We start from the raw sequence: 21,777 nt of genomic DNA, 5'->3' as shown, positions 1-21,777 counted from the left end.
AAAATTTCAGCATATAAGCTAGCTCAGCTGGCCTCAGGCTTCTAGAAAAACTTCCATATCTGTTTCCCATCTCTCAGTGTCAGGCTTATAGGTGCCCACTAGTTTTTGCTATAGGTTCTGGGGATCTGAGTTCAAGTCTTCACAACTGGGAAACATGAACATGACTGACTGGTACACCTCCGTGCTCCAAGACTTCTGAACTGTGATCTCCTGCAGCTTAGCTGCTTCTGCTTGTCCAGTCCCAGTTGCTCTCTCATTCTGGGTTTGTCCTGTTTCCCAATGTGACAACCTACAAATGTAAAAGCTCATATCTGGATGTTAGCTCCCATATTTGTAGCTCCTTGTAAGTCATGCTCAGCAAGGAGTATCCTCACTTTAATATCCACCTCACTATTCCTCTTCCCAGCTCAGTGTCTTCTTCTCAAAGATCCCCAGCTGAACTCTGGCCAACGATTTCCCCCAGGTTTCCATGCTTCCAATCTTTTCCTTTTCTCATTCACTCATCACACCCAATACATCCCTGTTTTGTTTACTTTCCCTTTGTAATGTTTAAGGCATCTTTTTGCCTCTCCTCATTTTCAATTCATGTTTGAGCCCTGTCTTTAAGGCACAGATCAAATATCCAGTCTTCCATGATACGACCTCAGACTTCCCTAGCAAGTTAACTATCCTATTCATGGGGCACCCAAACACTGAGGCGAGTATAGAATTAACACATTCTACTTTTCAATATGTCATTGCAGTGTCCCTCAGTATCACAATCACAGATGGGGACTTTTGTTGTTGGAGTAAGTACTGAGAACAAGGGACTTAACAATCTGCCAAAATAAAGGAATGTCTTTCTATCCATGCTTGTTCCACTGCACACACATTTTGGCTAAGAAGAATCAGAATGATTATTGGACATAAAATATTCTACTGATACAGGCTTTGTGAGCAGTGTTTTAAAAGTTTGCTTTTATAACGATGGCTACTTTTGACTTATTGCCCATTGGTCCTGCATATATGTTTCATGTGTTACTTTACTAAAAGTTTCCAACAAAGCTGAAAGGTCTGTGTTGTAAGAAGCCATTCAATAGATGTAGAAACTGGCACATGAAAGTCTGTGTGACTTGTTCAAGGTGACATGGCTCACCAGGATGAACCCAATGGTCACAATGTTAAATCAAACCTTGGGTCATACACTGGGAATTGATTGACAAGTAATGAATATACTTTGGTGGAAAACGATTCATTCACAGAAATGAATTGTCTTACCATTGTGGACTAGGGTGGTAGTTCATCCCTGCAAAGTTTACCTAACACTCATGAGTCTCCAAGTACAATCTTTACCTAACAAAATAAATAAATAAAAACCAATTGGGTATGTAAATAAAAGGTATTTTCAAAAGACTGGGGTGGTTTCATGTGTGTTTATTACACAAACTTGAAGAGTTGAATGTAGATTCCTCAGAACTCACATAAAAAGTGGGGTGTGGCAGTATACACCTGGTATCCTTATCCCATGGAGGCAGAGCCAAAAGAAGCCTTGGACTTCCCTTGCTAGCCAGTTTGGCCCAATTTGTAAGGCTCAGTGAAAAACACTTTCTCAAAATAATAATGATGTGATGGTGATGATGATGATGATGGTGATGATGGTGATGATGATGATAAAGAATAGAGGGATTATGGAAGACAGTTGAAGTCAAACACTGGCCTTTATATGCACAAAACCACATCTGCACACGCTTTCATGTACATGTACACACACACGAATGAACACGCATACTTGCACTCAATCACACATGAAAACAAAGTAAAGTTAAAGACAAAGTAAATAAATGAAGTAAATCAAATACCTTGTGTACATTTTTGGCTCTCTCTGCCATGAAACCTCCCAGTTGCAGGGTCAACCTGGGCAGCAGGTGGCAGGTCTGTCAGTGCCAATGGCAAAGACTCTTCCAGTGAGCCTCCTTCTGATTAGCCAATTCATCATTTGCAGCACCTCTCTCCTCTCATCATCTTTAAGAAATTTCATTTAAAATGACAGGAATCTAGAATTTGGTCATATGTTCTTCATAGACATCTTCTATCCATAAAGGACTCATTTTCAGAAAGAAAGAACCCATCCCCTTTATATAACACCTGAATGTTTTTTTCATCTTAGACAGTGTTTGTTCCTGTGTAATAATCAATACTAATTTGTAAGCAACTTGATAGAATGGTCCCAAATTCCCTATGTAGTTGAGGATAACCTGGATTCCTGGTCCTCCTGCCTCTACTGCCTGACTTCTGGGGTCACAGATGGTTTTTGTGTGGTGCTGGACATATAGCTCAGTACTCCATGTATGCCGGGACAGCGCTCTACCAACCAATAGGAGTTATAACAGTTTCATGGGAATCGTGTGAAGCTGTGTTCTTTATTTTTTAAGGAGAAACAAAATGGCATGTGTGGCTATTGGCAGAGATCTGATTCTGGCTGTTGGAAAAAATGAGTTAAATTGATTTCTGGTAGGTTACTTGTTCTTCCATCAGAAAAGAATGCAAGGCATTGTCATTTCTGATCATGTTGAAGGTGATACTGATAAGAAAAAAATGTTTTTCTCTTTAAACACAAATGCTTTTGAATGTTCTCCATTTCACTTCCTTTTAATCCCCATCCTATGACAGCCAGCGATGAAGGGGCACGGTGCCCCAGTAGCAATTGGCATTTCAGCGTTTGGCTGGTAAATACTTCAGCATTGATTCTTTATGAGAAGTTCATTGAAATTACTCATTACCATATTCTCTGAAGGCCACTGTTTCACAGGCATAGAGACTTGCAATATCTTTGTAACAGAGATTAGGAACACAGAGTTTGGCTTCAAGGTTAGATCACCCAAGTTTGAACCACTTGCTAACTGTTCTGTTTTAGCAAAGTTGCATATCCTCTTCATGCCTCAAACTCGCTCTGGGAAAACTAAAGAGCAACCCTACTTATAGTTGTGTTATCAAGATGCGATGAGAGACTCACAGAGTGAGCTTAGTAGTCAAAAGGGCTGTTATTAAGTATAAGAGTCTTTGGTAAATCAATTTTGATGTTTTATATTGATTTTCAGTGATTGCTGCCTCTTTTTCTCTGCTTGCCCTCATTCATCCTGAAGATTATGTTTGTGAAAATCCAATTTTAACAGTTCTACAGTACCATTAGTACCTATGAATCTGGAGAGATGGCTCAGCAATTAAGGGCTTGCCAGTCAGTCATAAGTGCCTGCAAGGGCATATGCCTGTAATCCCAGCCCAGGGGAGGTGGAGGCAGGAGACGCTCAGGAGCTCTCTAGCCAGATAGTCAAGTGAAATTGGTTGCTCAAAATGAATGCAGAGATCAATTGATCTTGAGGAGCCTAGTCCCATTGGATACATCTATAATACAATTCCTTCAATAAAATAGCTAAACCTCAAGGAATATCAAGGGAGAGAAAATAGACAGACTATAAGAGCCAGAGAATCAGGAAGTCTGGTGGAAGATTGTGTTCCGTAGAAATAATAGGGTTGCAATATACATGACACTTCAACAATATGGCCACCTAAACAAGACCTGAACAGTGACAACACCAACAGACATGCTAACGTGGATGGGGAAATCTCACTGGGCCTCACTTCCCCATCAGGTGACTGATGGCTGCTGAGAGAGAGAGTGAGAGAGAGAGAATTAAATTCTCCTAAGGATGATCCCCTAATAGGTTGTCTAATACCAAGTTGTGTGTGTGTGTGTGTGTGTATAACAACAATAAAGGAAAAAGGCCACAAATTTGAGGTGTAAGGGGCCACTTGGGATGAGTTTCAGGGAAGAAAAGGGAGGGGAAGTGGTATAATTATATCTTAATTAAAATAAAATATATGTCATAAAAAATAAGGTGGAGTGTGACCAAAGAAGATAACCAATACTGACTGCTGGATTCCACGTGTACACAGAATAACTACAGACATGCATCTGAGAGAGAGAGAGAGAGAGAGAGACAGAGACAGAGACAGAGACAGAGACAGAGAGACAGAAAACTTAAACCTGAACAAAGAGTGCTTAGTGATGGATGGCATTCCTATTCTGAGACAAAACTTCTTCCTCCCTTTTTCTCTTCCCCATCTTTCCTTGCATACAAGGCATTTGCCCACATTACATGGCTGTTTTTAGCAGACTGTTCAAAAAGTCTATCTTTTCTATGAGCTGGTTCATCTTTCAAAAAGGCCTCTTATCAAGCTGGGTGGCAACATATGTCTGACATCAGGAGATAGAGGCAGGAGGATGAAGAGTTCATCTTCAATTACATAACTAGTTTAAATCCATCTTGGGCTACATGAGACCCTGCTTCAGATAGACAATACATATATATGTATATACACACATGCATCACATATACACACACACACACACACACACACACACATATATATATATATATATATCACATCTTGTAAAAACATCTAGACCAAGGCCAGTTTCCAACTTTTATTTTACTTTCCAACACAATTCCTGATGCTGTCATAGGTAGGGCAGCAAAGGCAATGTGTTTCTTCCTTCACATTTTATGTGCCTATCATAAATCTTAAGTGAGTTTAACTGGCGAACAATTTAGAAGTCTTAGGGACAGTGTGATAAGCGGAGACAACACTTATCCACTGGGACAACACTGAAGGGGGGCTCTCTTCCCTTTTCTTTACTAAAGCTCCACCAGTGAGAAGCCTTGGGTCCTGTTATGTCTCTAAAACAAGAATGACATCGAATGACTCGGCTGCAGCCACACTCTAACCAGCATCCTGAAGACAGAAGTGTCGTGGTGGTGACTCAAAGATCCTGTAGACTTCTGAGCTTCAAAGTGTAGAGATTATTAGGCCCTTGCTTTTGAATACAAATTGTAATCATTTCATAGTAAGAAACTGTTTGATTTTCTACAATTAAGAGCAAAGGGAAGAAGGATAATTATGGTATTTGCTTGAATTAGAACAGCTATGAAAACATCTTTTAGGTATAGGAAGAACGGTGTTCTATGTTCTGAATTCCACTTGTTCTGGGGAGACTTTACAGAAACAGTCCCTGCATTTGGAGTCAGACTAATTTGGGGAAAACAATAGAAAAAGAATAGAGTATGTACAGCTACACAATGTTATGGTACGTATCTGACAAAGAAAATTAAGACCTGCTTAGCTGCTTAGTATTTTATCCCCAAATGGGTTGTCAGTCTGAATTATCTGAGAGATTGGTGGCAGGAGATTCTCTCTATCTTTCACATGCTCATCTTTCTTACCTTATGTTTTACCCCAAAAGACAAAAAAAAAAAAAAAAAAAAAAAAAAAAAAAAAAAAAAAAAAAAAAAAAAAAAAAGAAAGAAAGAAAGAAAAATAGAGAAGCAACCTGATATATTAAGGAAAAATTGTGACGTCCATTACAAACACATCATCATCACGAGTCATCAGGGGTTTGCTTGGCAGGCAGGGGAGCGGGGTCTATCGCAGACAGCTTTTAAAGCAGATTGGAAATGTCAGCTACTTCTCCTTGTGTCCTGAAACTCCCAGCCTGGTCCTTTCGGGACATCATGGCTCAAGTCTATAGATCTGGGTGTGTACTTGCTGAGATACAGCAGGAAAGTGTGTCGAATGACTGGCAAGCATCCCTTGCAATGCTTCAAGGTCTTGGGTGACTGCAGCTTGAACCATAACAGTATTATAAACAAGTTGTGGATCTGGGGCAAAATAGTTACTTTTTCTGAGTCTTAGTTTTCTCAAGTGCAAGAAATGAGAAATTTAGGGTTGATCTGAACTTAACTGAGCAGTGAATTCACAGTCCCTAGGGGCGCCTTGTATCATGCAAGGTGCCTGTTGGCTTACACAGTGTGGTGTTGATGTGTGCATGGCATGATGTGTATTTAGAAGGTCTTCATATTAGCAAGTGATTATATAAAAATGAACATTTCTGCATGGGCTTTGCTCCTTGGTTTGCCCTGGAAATGGCCTAGCTCTATGACTCAGGTTCCAAAGGCAGAAGTGATAGGCTCATAGCTAATCCAAACAGTGTGGCCCCTGTTTTGAGCTAGTGGGAGCTGGTGAGAGACTCCAGGTCTAGAGATCTCATTGTGCTTTCTGTCTCTCTGCTTTCTGTCCACAGCTGGGAGTGAGAACAATGAACCCACTGCTGGGAGAAGGGTGGGGAATAAATGAGAGGGTATCAATGTGCCATCCACGCAGCAACAAAAGGATGGGAGAGAGGGTATCAATGTGTTGTCTACACAGCAAAATAAGGATGAGGAGAGGGTATCAATGTGCCATCCACACAGCAGGGAAAGATTTTTAAAAATATTTATTTAACCTCTGTCTGTCTCTGTCTCTCTCTTTCTCTATCTCTCTGTGTCTCTGTCTGTCTCTGTTTCTGTCTGTCTCTGTCTATCTGTATCTCTGTATCTATGTCTCTCTGTCTTCCTTCCCCCAGTGTGTGTGCATATGTGTGTGTGTTTGTGCATGCATGTGTATATGTTCACACACATGTGCTTGCATGTGCAGGCCCTGAAAAGACATTGGATCTCTCAGAGTCAGAGTTAAATATATTTGAAGGACACCTGATTTGTTCACTATGGCACAGGAAATCCTCTTAGCTGCTGAGCTATCTCTTCAGCCCCACAGCCAGCCTCTGGAAGGAATATCTGAACCTGTCCTGTGTCCTTATTGGCCCTTGGTCAATTGCCCTCACTCTTTCCTTGGAGAGATTGTTTTCTTTGAAAGAGTAGTTTGCCTCCACACCACCACGTGCTCCGTGCTTTAATGCCACACCAGTTGCATTTGGGCTTTTAGCCATTTTGTGGAAAATCATCCCTGGTCTGCAACTGAAACAATAAATTTCAATTTTGAATTCCAAAGCCCTTCCTCTTTGGACTCTGTAACCTTTGACATGACGGTCAACCCCCACCGTCACAATGACAGACGCTCGTGAGCTGCAGTGTGGCAGCCACTTTGCATATGTGAGTTATAGTCCCATTTTACACAAGAAGAAACTGAGGCACAGAGATGCCAGTGGACGGGATCGATGCCTTAAATTCCATACAAGTGACTGAGGGAGTCTGGATCCTGTCCATACTGAGGCTGCTCCAGAGTTTCACCAGTCTCTCAGCTTCTGTTTGTAACCTTTTTTTCCGTACGAAAATGTTCAATGCACTGTGACATTCGCTCATTCTTAACTCATGTGTCCTGTTGCACCTGTGAATACCCTAAAATCCCTAGGCACCTTCTTTCAAATAATGCCTCAGTGGAGAAAGTCATTTTTAACAAAGGAAGTTTAGACTTTTGCCTTGGGCTGATAAAACCTCAAGTGTTAAAGTAAGATCATGAAAATATCCTGGGATCTCTCCTGGCTCAGTCACCTCTGCATCAGCACAATACTGACCTTCTTAAGTCAAGAGTTTCCTTGGGGTTAATTGTTTGTGGATTTTTTTTCTTCTTTTAATAGTAGTACAGGGAGAAGAAAAATAGCCTGTAGAGACCAAAGGGTATTCATCTTTCTTTAAAGTTGCATTGTAGACATCTTTGGTACTTTGAGTAATGACAAAGGAAGCCAGAGCAGAATTGTGAGATGGATGGTGTAGAATCCAAGTGAGGTGATGCATGGGGGTGTGGGGAATCCCAGCAGAGGGTAAGGGGTGAGAGACAGAGGGTGTTGTTGATTTTCTGCTGACCTTTACTTAACAGATGCTTTCATTGGAAAACAGCATGCTTTCTTGCAATCATAAACTTGCCTGCTTTCAAGAAAGGGAACACGCAAGGATGACCCGCAGGTGCATTAGTACAGGCTAGCCGAATGCTGTTCCTTGTCTCCAATTTGAAATCTTCACTCTTTCTTAGGGCCAATAATTGATACCTTGGTTACATTTGGATACATGCTCACTGTGCAAGGGTTTGACTCTGTCCTTGTGTGAGTGCACACAGTTTGGATGGAGTATTTTGAGGGAAAGCACACTAAAACAGAGGTCTGCTTGCTAAGATTAAACGACAGTTTACTGAGGAAAAATCATCAAATGCTGGTTATTTTGTAACTGTCTTTTATCATACATTTTAACTTACATTGTCTGAAATTCCGTGTCACTGTTCTAATGAATAGGGAAGATAAATTATTTGTTCAAAGACACATATTAGAATCGATTTGGGGTCAAAAATTAACTTTTCACCAGTCTGTCATTTTATAACATGTATTTTTTCTATCTTTAATGTGTAAGTAGAAAAAAGAAACAGACATTTATATATAAGCAAGCAAAAAAATCAGGAACCAAAAGATGGATCCTGCAGAGAGAGTTCAAAACTGTAGAGATCCCTGCCAGCCTACAGGGCAAAGGATGGACAGAAAAGAAAATGAGACAGGAGCAGCAGCAATGCCCACGAGGGCCACTGTAGACTGGGGGGGGGGGGGGAGTCACAGAGTCCAACCTGAGAGCGGATGGCGCCTTCCCTAGATGTTTGAAATCTATAGGGCAAAGCAAGAGACAGAGCATGAGAATATAACACAGACATGTTTGGGGGGTGGAGTGTGAGGGTGGGAGGAATGAAGAATAGTTTGGAATTTGTCTGAACTCTAGGTATTCGAGGCCCTGGATACCCAGTCCATAAGACTTTATTTGCTGGGTTAAGTGAAAGAAAATATCTGTGGTCACTGAAGGTGAGAGGTCAGGGTCCCACTTCTGCTTGGGAGAAACGTGAAGACCAGAATGGGTCAGGAAGAGACTGCAATTGGTTTTCTCAAAATGTATATATGATAGATACCTCTCGAAAATCTCTACACCTTAATCAAAAGACTCTAATTCAATACAGAACACATGTATGTTCTGTTTTGTTTTGTGTGTGTGTGTGTGTGTGTCTGTGTGTGTGTTTTGATTTCAAGTTCTCCAAATCATTCTTGAACATATTACTTAATGACAGTGATTTGAAAAATATCAGATGGGAAGGGAAGAGGGTAAGTTATCAGGGCGTGAGAACAAGGGCATTATTTGTATGGGGAGGAAAAGGCAGGCAGCCAAAAGATAATTTGAGAGAAGAAATAATTCAGAGATTTCAGGACAATCAGGTCTACAGCTGAAAGAAGGCGTAAAGACAACTATTGGCTTTAATATCCGGGACTTTGGTGGTATGGGGAATAAAAACAAGAGACAAGATAGAATTAGCAGGTCTTGACAAGAGTTAGTTTAGACAGATGGGTTTGGGAGTCATATGCAGATAGATGGAAGTTGCAAATAGCGAAAAAGTTTATAAAATTAAGAGAAGGCTAAAGAGGATCCAGTAAAAAGGAGAGGTTAGAAAAAAAGCCATTAGAGAGAGAGAGAGAGAGAGAGAGAGAGAGAGAGAGAGAGAGAGAGAGGTACAAGTGAGCAAGCAAGCAGTGGGTGAACATTACAATTATATCTTTTATATGAAGGAACTTAGCCCTGCTCTTGGGTCCATTATCTTGAACCCTTCTAAGCCCGCGATCCTGTTACCCCTCACCTCCTCTTGCTGTTCTCACGCCCACACCCCATAGTTAGTCCATTGCCAGCTCTACAGTGTAAAGTCCTCACCCCACTTCTTCTGGCCCCTCTGCCCCTCCCACCCAGACTGCTTCATAGGCCTCCTAGCTAGTACCTTGATCACCCCACAGCAGTGCACAATCCTGTGCCCATCACAAACATCAGGTCCCTGCTTAGTACCGTGTATGGCTTTCCATCGTATTCAGAGTAATAGAAGCGGTGAGGTCTCATCTGGCCTGGCTCTTCTCCACCTCTCCATATCCCTTCACTCACATTCTTGGTTCCTGCCTTTGGATCACACCAGCTCTCTGCTGGGACCTAGTCTCTCTCTCTCTCTCTCTGCCACAACTTCTTTTCCATTAGTAAATTTATTTATTTTACTGGTTTTTTTTTTGTTGTAACAAAAGCTTCCTGCATGTATGAAACCATGTTTTCCTATCTCTGCCTTTCTGTACTAATCTCTGTCACTTCTGTCTTCTCTGTTTTAGTCTGATGTTTCTGCTCACCACTCCACTCTACCCTACCTGCACATGTATGAGTGTGACACACACACACACACACACACACACACACACACACACACACCACTAGTGAATGTCTTCCTAAACCCCTACCACTCTCTCACTTGCTCCTTCTTCTCACTATAAACTCCAACATGGTAGGGGAAGATTGTTTTTCTAGCATTTTCTTCATTGTCAACTCCCTAGTCCATTCTGGACATTGGAAAAAAATTATTGAATAAGTGAATGAATGGCTAAATGAACAAGGCCATATATTAAAGCTTAACAGGGTGGAGGGCAAATTAAAAAATAATGTGGCCCCTGGGCACACTCACAGTCTGAGGGGAAACTCTCTTTTTAGTAGCCACACTCAATGCCATCATGTGTCTGAAATCAAAATTACACACAAGATAGCTTTCCGACAGGCGTACAAATCAGGCTGCATCTGCTCTCTCCAGATCAGACTTTGTCAGTTTCAGTTCAGCAGAGACTAAATCCGCTCGCAAGGGGCTGGAGGAGTGGGTTAGGATGGGCTTTCTCCCTGCAGTTCGCTGTGTACCAGGGCCATAGTTATTTGCTCTACATTTCAAAGTATTTCCTCAATTTTAGCAATGTGCTACCTCAAGCTTCTCTCCTTGAGATGCACTTTCTCTCAACAGCTCTTTTGATTCATTCCAGCGGAGAAGTGGCTCCTCTTCTGCTCTATTTTTACATCTTAAAAGCAAATAGTTACCTTGAGTTGTCTAAACACAGCCCCACAGACTGTGCCTGAGCAGCTCACAGGATCAAATAAATCACTAGGAGGCAAAGTTAACCGGATCATCAGTCATTCTCCCAGGGACGAAGGAAATACAGAAATCCTGTTAGAATTTTGCCTCCATTTTTTTTCTTTTCAAATTACAAATCAAATTACAAATTCTTCTTTTTTTTCTTCTGACGGCTCCATTTGGAATATACCAGGAGATGGAAACAATGCAACAGCAAGAAACACAACCCCTCAGGAAATTTGAGTGTGACTTGATTCTGACACATTCTGGGGGAGGGTGCATTCGTATGTGAGGGTGGGGAGGGGGAATTCTACATCTGTGTGTGGAAACCTGGACAACTCTCATGTCATTCCTTAGGGCTTTTTATTTTGACAGTTTTACCTGGAACTCACTGAGTACGTTTGTCTATCTGTCTGTCTGGTCAGGGAGTCCCTGCCTGTCTCCACCTCCCTGGCGCTGGAATGACAAGCACCCACAACTCTCTCCTGCTTACTTTTAGGTGGTTCCTAGTGCTTGCATGACACACATTTACTGACTGAGCTGCCCCGCCCCCCCCCCCATCCCTGATTGGTCTAAAGTCTTCAAATGCTTATACAAAGCCTGAACACTCCAGTCTGAGCTCTTGAGCAGCCACTCTGTTGAGTCCAGAGCAAGTCCCTCAGGAGATGAAAGGCGAGAGTCCTCATTTGCACTTGAATTGTTACTTTTAACTTCCTAAGAGTTTCATGTGAGCGACACTTTACCTCCAGGTAAGAGTATAAGAGTCCAGTGCTTGACCTTTCTCAGCTTTTCAGTGAAAAACTGAATGAAAAGAAGAATGGAAAGTTCTGATCTACATCGCTGAACTCATGGAAATTCCCAGGCACACAGTGTCTAAGGGCATTAGTTTGAAAAATTTTCAAATTCAGCTCTCTGTTTAAAAGAATCCCATGTGGCTAGTGCAGAGATAGCTCAGCAGTTGAAAGCACCCAGGCTTGGATCCCAGCACACCTGTCAGGTAGCTCAGGATCACTGATACTGTCAACTCCAGGGGATGTGATGCCTCTGGACACCTATCCACACAGACACACATATATACTGAGTTTGCAAATTATTTCCAATCACAGTGATGCTTAGGAGTCATGTGGTCTAGGAACAAACAGGCACCGTTGATCACTGCAAACTTCCCTTTCCTTCTGCCTTCAGAAGAGCCCTGTTTATTCCACTGCACACAGAGGGGATTCCATGGAATTAAGATTTATGTGGTTTGTAGAATCCCAAATCCCTGGCCATGAGGCCTGGTAAATACAGATAAAACATTTATCTGTTTTCTCTATAGCTTTACCTCAGGGAAGAAGGTGAAAATGGATGAGTATATTGATCCTGTTATTTTTAATATATATATATTTACTTATTACTATTTATTAAGTATATATATATATATATATATATATATATATATATATATATATATTTTCTTAATGCAATTCTATTCACCTAGGACTTATAAAAACAGAGTTCCTGCTTTCAATAAATTCCCAACCAAGTTACTGAACTAAAAATTACCCTTTAGGCCTAAAACGGTGGTAGCTCAGTGGGTTTTGCCATTCAAGTATGAGGCTATGGATTCAGCTCATCTGAACCCATATAAAGCCAGGCACAGTAATAGTGCATATTTGTAATAGCAACACTTGCCCTGTGATACAGGATGCAGAGACAGAAGAATGTCCGAAAACCTACCAGGCCAGCAAGCCTGGCTCATGCAGCAGTAAACAACAGGACATCCTGTCTCAAAGGAGGTGGAAGGCAAGGAGCAACACCAAAGGGACTCACTCCTCTGATCACCTCAAGTGTCTGGTTGTAGATGTATTCCCACAGTTACACACATGAGCACACACACACACACACACACACACAAAGATAGAGACAAAACGTGTACACATTTTACTATGAGCTTAACTATTCTTTCACCCTATTTTACTGAAGGGATCAAAACTGAAAATGAGCTTCTAGGTCCAAAACCTTTTGAAGCTTTGCCTCCCACTTAAGAACACCAAGGTTCTGGGGACTCTGTTTAGGGATTATCTGACATCTCTCCTATGTTGCACACACGCCAGTCAATCTAAACCAAAGTCTACCTGCTGGGCAGTATAGCCATTTCCCTACTGATGTATGTGTGTGTATCCCCTTCCCTCCTCCTGCACTGAAATCCTCACTCAGACTCCACTGTTGCCCTGGCTTTGGTAAGGAGGGGGATGAAGAGTTTGCTGTGTGAACCATCAGGCTTGAAGTCAGCTTTGAAGGCAAAGTGCTTTACCAAGATAAGGGTAGCCAGCAACCAGGGACCAACATCAGGGAGGAGAGGAAAGGGTACCAGCTTAGGTGATGCGTTTACCATGGCCTGGGAGTATAAATAGAGGGGACAAGAAGACAAGCAGATGAGAGCTTGCAGGTCTAGGCTCATTCATATAAATAGGTCACTTAGAAATGTACTGTCGAGGTGTGGGATATATCTGTACTTAAGTCCAAGCTGAGACATCAAGTGTAGACTAATAATCACAGACTAATTAAAAAATACGTAAGTGCTACCCAGAGCGCTGCTAGGTATGGATACTTGGCTGGCGGGGAGGGGGCAAGATCTCTGAACCAAAGCTTACAACATGGTAGCCTTAGGGACAGATTGGAATATGTAAAGGGCATTTGGGGGATGAAAACAGCTACCTTCTAAAGATCTTAAAAAAAATCAACCTTTAAGATTCCATGACATTTCTATAACAATGGAATATCCATATTTTTGGATTGTACAGTTGGAACTCCTCATGTTACAAAGGTGGATTTGAGAAACATCAAAGAAACAACTCCAAAACAGGAGCTTTGGAATGAAGCTTCCTGGTCCTGGACTTGATGTTACAGAGCAGGGCAGATGTTATAGAGCCATGAAGGAGGGGTGTTTACCTTTGGAGGAACTCAGCACTGGAGAGGTTTTCAACAGCTTAAATAAAACATCCTTGCTAAGTCTGGAATAATTGGTGAGTCACCTGCCAACGCCATGTAGGTTGTGCCCTGACCTCACATGGTGTGATGAATAACATCGTGTCATGTGACCTCATGTTGGTGGTCATAGTGCCTCCCTCCATCTGGACATTTTCTTAGGGAGTTAGCCACTGTAGCCACTGATGGAGCAAAGACACCAGAAACATGGAATCCAGAGCCTTGGGTGCTGGCTGAAGTTCTCTATCTTAGGTACCTGAATTTATAAAACTGAGTTTAGTATCTCATTGAAACAGACTTTTGCCTTGTTTGTTGTTGTTGTTGTTTTGTTTTTTGTTTAGTTTTTTCCTCCATGGCTGCTTCTTTAGATAGAAATGATCAAATGTCACAAGTTTCAGGAGAATCTGTCTCTGGTACAGGCCTGATGCTTCCCAGCCATGAACCCCTGTGTGATGCCTCAATGCAAATGACTCACACGCTGCCTACTGAATGGGCATGGAGACATGCAAGAGCAAAGAAGAACACTTTCTACTATCCTAGGTCCATAAGAGGAGATTGATATTTATTTGCCTAGTGTGGGCAGAGCTCTGGGTTTGAGCCCCGGCAAAAAAGATTGTGACCGATATCATAACAAAGTGAGAAACCAATAAAAGTGTTAACTGTTACTGTGTATTTTGTTTCTGAGACAGAGTCTCGGTGTATAGTGCTAGTTGGCCTGGAAACTAATAGGTAAAATAGACTGGCTTTAAACTTTTTCTACCTGCCTCTGCCTCCCAAGTGCTAGGATCAAAGGCATAGACCACCATACCTAGCATAAAGGATACTTTTTAAACAAAATCTCGCTGTATATTTTATATGTATAATTGATACTTGTGATTTCACATGAGCTCACCATAGGTTGTAGGTACATATTTCATCTTTACCAGGCACAGTCTTGACACACAACCATCCTGACCCCATGAGTTATGCACTTTTGCTGTCTGCATTTCTGCTGAGGAGACCAAGGCATAGCAAGCTGGACAGCAGACAGCAGACAGCAGACAGCAGACAGCAGACAGCAGACAGCAGACAGCAGACAGCAGACAGCAGACAGCAGACAGCAGACAGCAGACAGCAGACAGCAGGCAGCAGGCAGCAGACAGCAGACAGCAGACAGCAGACAGCAGACAGCAGACAGCAGACAGCAGACAGCAGACAGCAGACAGCAGACAGACAGCAGACAGACAGCAGGCAGCAGGCAGCAGACAGCAGACAGCAGACAGCAGACAGCAGACAGCAGACAGCAGACAGACAGCAGGCAGAGCTGGGAATCGCAGTAAAGTATTCACAGTGCGGTGCTCTTTTCCAGTGCTTCCTCATATTGAAGCCTGCACTTCTGCACTCACAGAGGTTGCCTTCTAGACACTGAAATGTACTTTTGGCCTAGGAGAGAAATACTGTCCGTAGTGTTCATAGACAGAAAATCCTGTCTTAGAGTTCCATCAGAGCTTCTCCAACCACAGCCGCCTGCAGTCACTCATTTCATTAAAGGTGGTTAACATCACCGCCTATTTACCAGAATCTACATGGCTGGAAGGAGAGTCAACATGACAGCTTTCGAGCCCTTTGACCTTTGTTAGGATTTCCCACATCTTAGTCTCCCTTATCTGGCCAATGGGAATTGCCGTGTATACAGGTAAGGCATGGTGAGGTACTCAAATGCAATAATTACGGAAATATTTCTTGATACTCTCTGCTCCGGGCTTTCTGGTGGAGAGCTGCATACCTGATTGTCTTCAATCTTCAATCCAGATCCAAGCATTTTTTTTTTTTTTTAATCACCAAACACCAATGACGAAACTGAGACTCACTAAGATTTAAAATTTTACCTAAGGTTACGGCACTGTGAAAGCAAGACTGAGACCAAGGTTTCTGCTCTTGGGTGTGCGTCCCTAGCTCACCACCCTCTCAGACTCAAAAACATTGTTAAAGTATCGGACATGATTTCTTATAACTATTTTGGGCAATAAGAACATGTATTACAACATAGTTATTTGAAAACTCATACTTTATACATAGGAGAACACCATTGTTAAACAGACCTGTGGATTTGGGAGGGAATGTGAATTAATAACATTGATGAATAATGTTGATTGGTTCCTAGTGTCACAGGAAAGGCATACAGTGGAATATTCTAACCCGACTTTGCCATTCCTTCCCCGATCAACACTAGAAGGCAGCGGAAAGGTGGGGGCATTTCTACACCCATAGTTATTTGTAAGAGATGTGTAAAGTGTTCTTTTTGAACTATAAGTCGTCTTTCGGATAAGATCAAATTGAATTTGTATTTGCTTTGACACAGATTGGAATCAGTGAGGTGTTTTCCCCTCCTGTGCAGGAAGAAGGAAGAAAATCCTCTCAGCAAATCTCCTTGACTTTTCCAAGGTATTTGGCATCTCTTTGTAAAAAGCAACAGGACGTTAAGGCACAGAGTTTAGGCTCCAAGGTTGAAAATAATGTATGCTTGGAATCTCATATTACAATGGAAGTTTGATGAGGAAAAACATTTGATTTCTATGAGCCTGGCGGGGCTTGTTCAATCATTTGGCCACTGCCTACTCCAGAGGAGCACTTTTCACAGAGCTCTGAAACAGTGAGAATCAGAAGCAAGACAGGGTTTATAGGAAACAGGTGAGTTGGAGGCAAAGGCTATGAGATCCGAGCGTGGGGTGGGTTTGATGATGGATCACCCAGCAGCCAGTGTGGCTGGGATGGATTGGGAATGGAGAAGGGAGTACCCGACTTATGACCACTGCAAGATTTTGACTGTAACCTGAAGGCGGATGGGTAGACAGTGGAGGGAGGCTTTTGAACCGAAATACTAATTCAATTTCAATACTGATACTACTCTGATTTGGGGGACTGAGTTGAATGAAAGCAAAAGGAAGCAGAAGAGTGATCAACTGCGAAAAAAATCCATTCATTTGGGGGATTGGTAAAAGGTGTCCGAAGGAACAGTGACAGTATTGGTGTATACTGAAAGTACAGTGAGTGAGTATAGCCATCACGATGGCCTGCAAAGGAATGGGCAGATTCAAAGAAGACTTCCAGAGTTTTCCTCTGAGAAAGGGAGTAATGGAGTCTCCAGTGGCATTGGAAAGGAGGGTCTCAAATGAAAATCCAGACATTGATTTAGAACGTTCGAGGAGTGAGATAGCCATACGATGTTTAAGCAGCTGGTCTGTAGGAAGCTAGCTATATCGGGGGGAGTCTAGGGCTGAGAATTTGGGAGCTGTGTGTATATGGACAGTCTTGAAGAAGCTGAGGTAGGATTTGACATATTTGGAGCTTAAACATAGATAAAGAAGTGATTAGCAGCTGATCCATGGAACACTGCAACATTTTAAGAGTTAGCAGAGAATGAGGAAAGGGAGTCGAAGATGGTCTCCATTTACAAAAGCAAGGAAAAGGGGCTGGAGTCGGAGGTTTCGTGCTTGATGCTCTTATAGAAGATCTGCCCTGACTGCTTTCCCAGAACTCACGTCGCGCAAGTCATGACTGCCTGTCTCTCCAGCTGCAGGGGAGTCCCGTGCCTCTGGTCTTCTTGGGCACCTGTACTCAAGTCTCCTACCCACATACAGACATAGTTGCATAATTAAAAATAGTAAAAAAAAAAAAAACTTAAAAATAAAAAGAAATAGAAAATACACACACACACACACACACACACACACACACACACTTCACTGAGGTGCTTTTTGAGAGCAGATAATGCTTAGCTCTTTAAGGTGTATTAAGAAAAGCCCAAGGAGCCTTGTGAGAGAAACTTCACCTGCTCTATGTCCTGCTTCTGTGAACAAATGACTTTGGAATTTTAGATGAAGACACAGTCTGTGCTGCGAGGTAAAGTAGGAGGTGGATTGGCAGTGTGGATAGAAAAGGAGATGTGGGTGGGCTTTATGACATGTATCTTGTGACTATTAGGATAACACTTCTCAAAAAGCATCTTAGCAAGTGTGCAAATTAAGCCCATGACAGAAAATGGCTGCTAAGGCTTTGGTGTACATTTTTCTATTTTTGTATACACACGTATTCTAAAAAAAATGAAAATCAGGGTTATATTGTATATTTATAATTGCAAGTTGAGCTATATTGCACGATTGCACATGTGGTCCTGTAATCAGATCGATATTGCACACATATTATTATGCTTTAAATTTTACTTGATTCTATAGCAGGGACTTGGAGGGAGATTTCTTTCCAAGAGGAGAGAGATGATGGAAGAGAAAGTTGTGTCAGTGTGAGAAATGTCACGTCTAGTACATACAAGCAGAGTGACGGCTGCATGTGTAGAAGAGAGGTGCAGAGAGCAAGGACCTCTGTGAGTCTGGGAGCCTTGGTCCAGGAGGACGGAGATAAGAAGACTGACAGACGCCTTGTTTACTTTTTATATCAGGTTGGCTGCCAAGCACCTTTCCTGTGAGGCTGGAGCAGGCTTTGTTTTCATTACTAGCTGGAGCAGAAACTGAAAGAGAAAGATGATGGGAGTGGGCTCTGGCTGGTCCCTACCAACAGAAACGGTAATGGAGTTCACCAGTCCCACAAAGTAGACTGACCAAATTACACCAGCTCAACTTTCCTCAGAACTGACTGAAGAAACCCAAGTAATCCTGTTTCAACCTGGTTTTCATTTTTTTGGGCGGGGGGAGGGGGGCATTACAATCCAGATTGACACACACCAGACAGATTTAATAAAAGAGCTTTCCCTGCGAATCTGTGAACAGTGTGGAAATCATTTTAGTTTATCAGTGGAGTGTCAGAGCATAAATACAATAAAATCATCCTTTTGCCGTTGTTTTCCTGCCATCAATTGCCCCTCGAAGAAATACTTGATACAGTCAGATTCAGGTGAAATTGCTAAGCCTAGAGCCAGGAAAAAGTCTTTTTAAAATCAAGGAACACAATAACACTCACTTGCTAACTTCAGCCGACAGATCTTGTGTTTGGGAAGTCCAAGCTCTGTCTTTTTCTACTATGGATTCTTCACTGGTGACTTCAACTGGCTAGAGATGAAGATTACAAGGTCAAGGTCATGCTCTCCACTGGCCACAAAGAAGCACAAACTACGTCTTAACTGTCAATCATACCAGGAGGATCCAGTTACTCATAGCCATGTGCTCCAGGTCACCCAAAGACCAACTAGGACTGGGTAGCCGGCTCAGTAATGGCCATCATTCTGCTATGAAGAACAGCCAGCCAACTTCAAGCCTAGAGGTCTCTCAACCACAGGAAAATGATCTCGAGTTTGTGTGTAAATGGCAGTGTGTACACAGGATCTCAAAACCACCGGAATCTCATTTAACCTTAATTTCAGTATTTAGTTGAAAACTAACATACTATAATTGTCCTTAACACTTATTTATACCGTGTTACATAGATGTTGTAGACCAGTGAAGAGTGTTACGCTCTTTATAAATATGACCACTGAAGCTTTCTCGCTGCTCATGATAGCTAAATCCCATGCATCAAAATGCAGGGTTGTTTTGTTTATTTCCAAAATAGAAAGCGTTATCTTTACAGCTTTGAGTTTGTGAAGTCCACAGGGGAGAGAACGCACCAGCACGCAGGGGACACACTCACTTTGTCCCTGCCACTTCACACTGAGGGTCACATGCAATGACAGAACTGGCACCACAGATGAAATTGCGGAAACATTGGTTTTGGATCATTGTACCTTTGCCTCTGAAATCTCAGCGGGTGGTTCCCACACTCCCTCTCCAGTAGAGCTGTACAGATCCCACCTGAAGTGCAAGGAGGTGTAGTTCCTTGCTAATCATTGCCCCCTCCTCTCGGACTACCGGAACCCAACCGCTCCTCTTCAAGGAAGATTATGCTCTCTCGCTGTTCATTAACAAAATAAAAGGTCAAGTCCTTAACCTCTAAGGAATCCCCACTTCCATCTGCAGCCCAGCAGTTGCTCAAAGACAAGAGCAGGAACAGAGAGAAAGCTCCTTCTTTACTCTCAAACTCCCGGTCTGTTTTTAGTAAAGCCATTAATAGGAACAGAATGGTGTGGACCAGCCTTTCAATATGCAAGATGGACGAAGGTAACCAGTTTTCTCTTATAGTACATTATGGGGGGAAATCCATCACTATCTTCCGAAATAACCTCTGGCCACCAAAGCACACTGACTACAGGAATAAAATATTTACCTAACAGGTTTCAAGTTCAGCACGGCTTCCTCCTTTATTTTTCTTGGCTCTCTCTGCCTCCCACCTGCCAAAGTCTTCTCTCAGTGCCCCCTCCCCAGCCTATCAGGCACCGCTGGTAAGAAACGAACTGTTTTCTCCATGACCTCTAAGCCTTCTACTCCACCGAAAGCAACGTGGTGGAGTGCACACTCAGCAGGCTGCGATCGAGCCCGAGCCAGTCTGTCCGTGAGGCTCTCCAGCCATTAAACCCATCACATTGCCCACCGTGTCTTGTGTTTTGGTTAGCGTGGAGCCCCAAGCTAACCCAGCCTCTCCGTTGTACCTGGCCCACAGGGCAACCCAGCACCAAGCAACAACAAAAAGCACCAAACAGCAACAGATTCCTTTGTTTTACATGCAAATCCTACCTCCGGTAGTTGTCACATCTTCCTCAAAAGCCACGCTTAATTTTTAACGACAGCGATCCCATGGAGTCTTCCACACAGCCACCGGGACTCATCTTTACCTTTCCTGCTGGCTGCCTTTGTAGACCATTGATGTCACACCCTCGCTAACTCATAGCTTTAATACTCCTTGCTCAAAATGTCTGCAAGAGTTTGGAAGGACAATAGGAGTGACAGGCGCGCTAGACAGCCATGCTTAAGATTAGTTCTCCGAAGCTCCGTGAAAGCCGGCTCAGACTGTTTTTTAAAAGCGTGCAGGAGGTAGAATTTATTAGCCTATGACAGGCACGCTGCTTCTGTTTTTATTAAATACTGTAATAGGCTGTCTGTTAGCATCGCTGTGATAGGTCCAGCATTTCTTCCCCACTGCTTTCGAATTTTCATACTGAAAAGGGAGCGAGACTGATCTGACTTCCCTCCTCGCTCTGCCGCCACCCTGCTTACTAGATCAGATTTCCAAATCCTGTAACTTCCTGAAGAAAGAACTCCTCCTGTAAATAAGCTTTCTCTAGGAGAGTGAACTTGGGAGTAAACACCCTTGGAATCCCCAAGACATCCAGTTAGTCACAGCAAGGGACTCTTCTTCTCCCAAGTTAGAGAAAGAAGTTATTCTGAGAGCTAGGCTAGAGCATCCTTACAAACAGGGAAAGTTGTCATGGGTGACTGAGGTTGCCTTATGGTATGTACTCACCTGAGGTCTCAAACGACGTATCAGATGGACCGCAAGCATCAGTAAACAGATGAACTCATTAGAGCATGTCGGCTATACAGCTCTGTGCTCCTCGCAGAGGTCACCATTTTTCCTGCATCACTACTCTCTCAATGGAAAGAATGGAAGGTGGGTAGAGGAGCTTAGGATGGGTGCACTGCCCTGGTGCCGTCGCTTACACAGTAGTAACATAGAAGCACTGGCCAGAGAGGAGGCTGCTCTGTGGATGCAAACAGACATCTTTCTGAAAAGTGTTTTCCAGACTGGAATGCACAAACAAATAAGTTCTTGCTAGAGAATGTTTTATGTTCCAACTACACAGATTGAGTCCTTTTTTTTTTTTTTATTCTGTTTTTCTTTCTCTTCTCTTGCTACCTCAGAACCATAGTTATATAGTAGTTACTATGGAAACTGAGTGGTCGGCTCCAAGGGAGGAGCTTAGGGACCAGCAGATGTAATATGGATGGGAATGTTCTAGGTTGGACTGTGGAACAGAAATTGAGCAGTGGGTAATGAACATAAACCCACTGCCAGTGACCCTCTGGAAGAGCATCTCAAGGGACGTGTTTGTAAGTTGCCGCTGCTTAATTATGGGCATTTTTGCTGTTTGGAAGTATGACTCTGTGCAGACCCATATCCTATTTTACACAATAATTGAACATCAAAATTGCTCTTATATCTGTCCAAAGATTTTGCTTTCATTTC

The 21,777-nt window shown here is 42.6% G+C and overlaps 1 protein-coding gene across 7 annotated transcripts in view; it reads right to left on the bottom strand.

Moving 5' to 3' along the window:
• The window catches only part of Kcnmb2 (potassium calcium-activated channel subfamily M regulatory beta subunit 2), a 290,315-nt gene extending 269,131 nt beyond the window's left edge, over positions 1-21,184 (bottom strand). For 2 of the 7 annotated variants that reach the window (XM_076932239.1, XM_076932238.1), the window contains exons 1-2: positions 20,328-20,804; positions 18,682-18,770 (exon numbers count right to left, since the gene is read on the bottom strand). The gene's annotated coding sequence lies outside the window, so the exon portion shown is untranslated. Of the gene's footprint in view, positions 1-18,681; positions 18,771-19,920; positions 19,940-20,327; positions 20,805-21,054 lie in introns of those variants that run through there. The other 5 variants (XM_076932240.1, XM_076932242.1, XM_076932243.1 and 2 more) reach the window with 4 other exon arrangements.
• Positions 21,185-21,777: the final 593 nt, after the last annotated feature.

The sequence above is a fragment of the Arvicanthis niloticus genome, chromosome 4 (genome assembly GCF_011762505.2).
Source record: "Arvicanthis niloticus isolate mArvNil1 chromosome 4, mArvNil1.pat.X, whole genome shotgun sequence".
In the NCBI taxonomy this organism is placed as follows: domain Eukaryota; kingdom Metazoa; phylum Chordata; class Mammalia; order Rodentia; family Muridae; genus Arvicanthis; species Arvicanthis niloticus.
The sequence above is the reverse complement of the archived record's forward strand: the minus strand, read 5'-3'. Positions and strand labels throughout refer to the sequence as shown.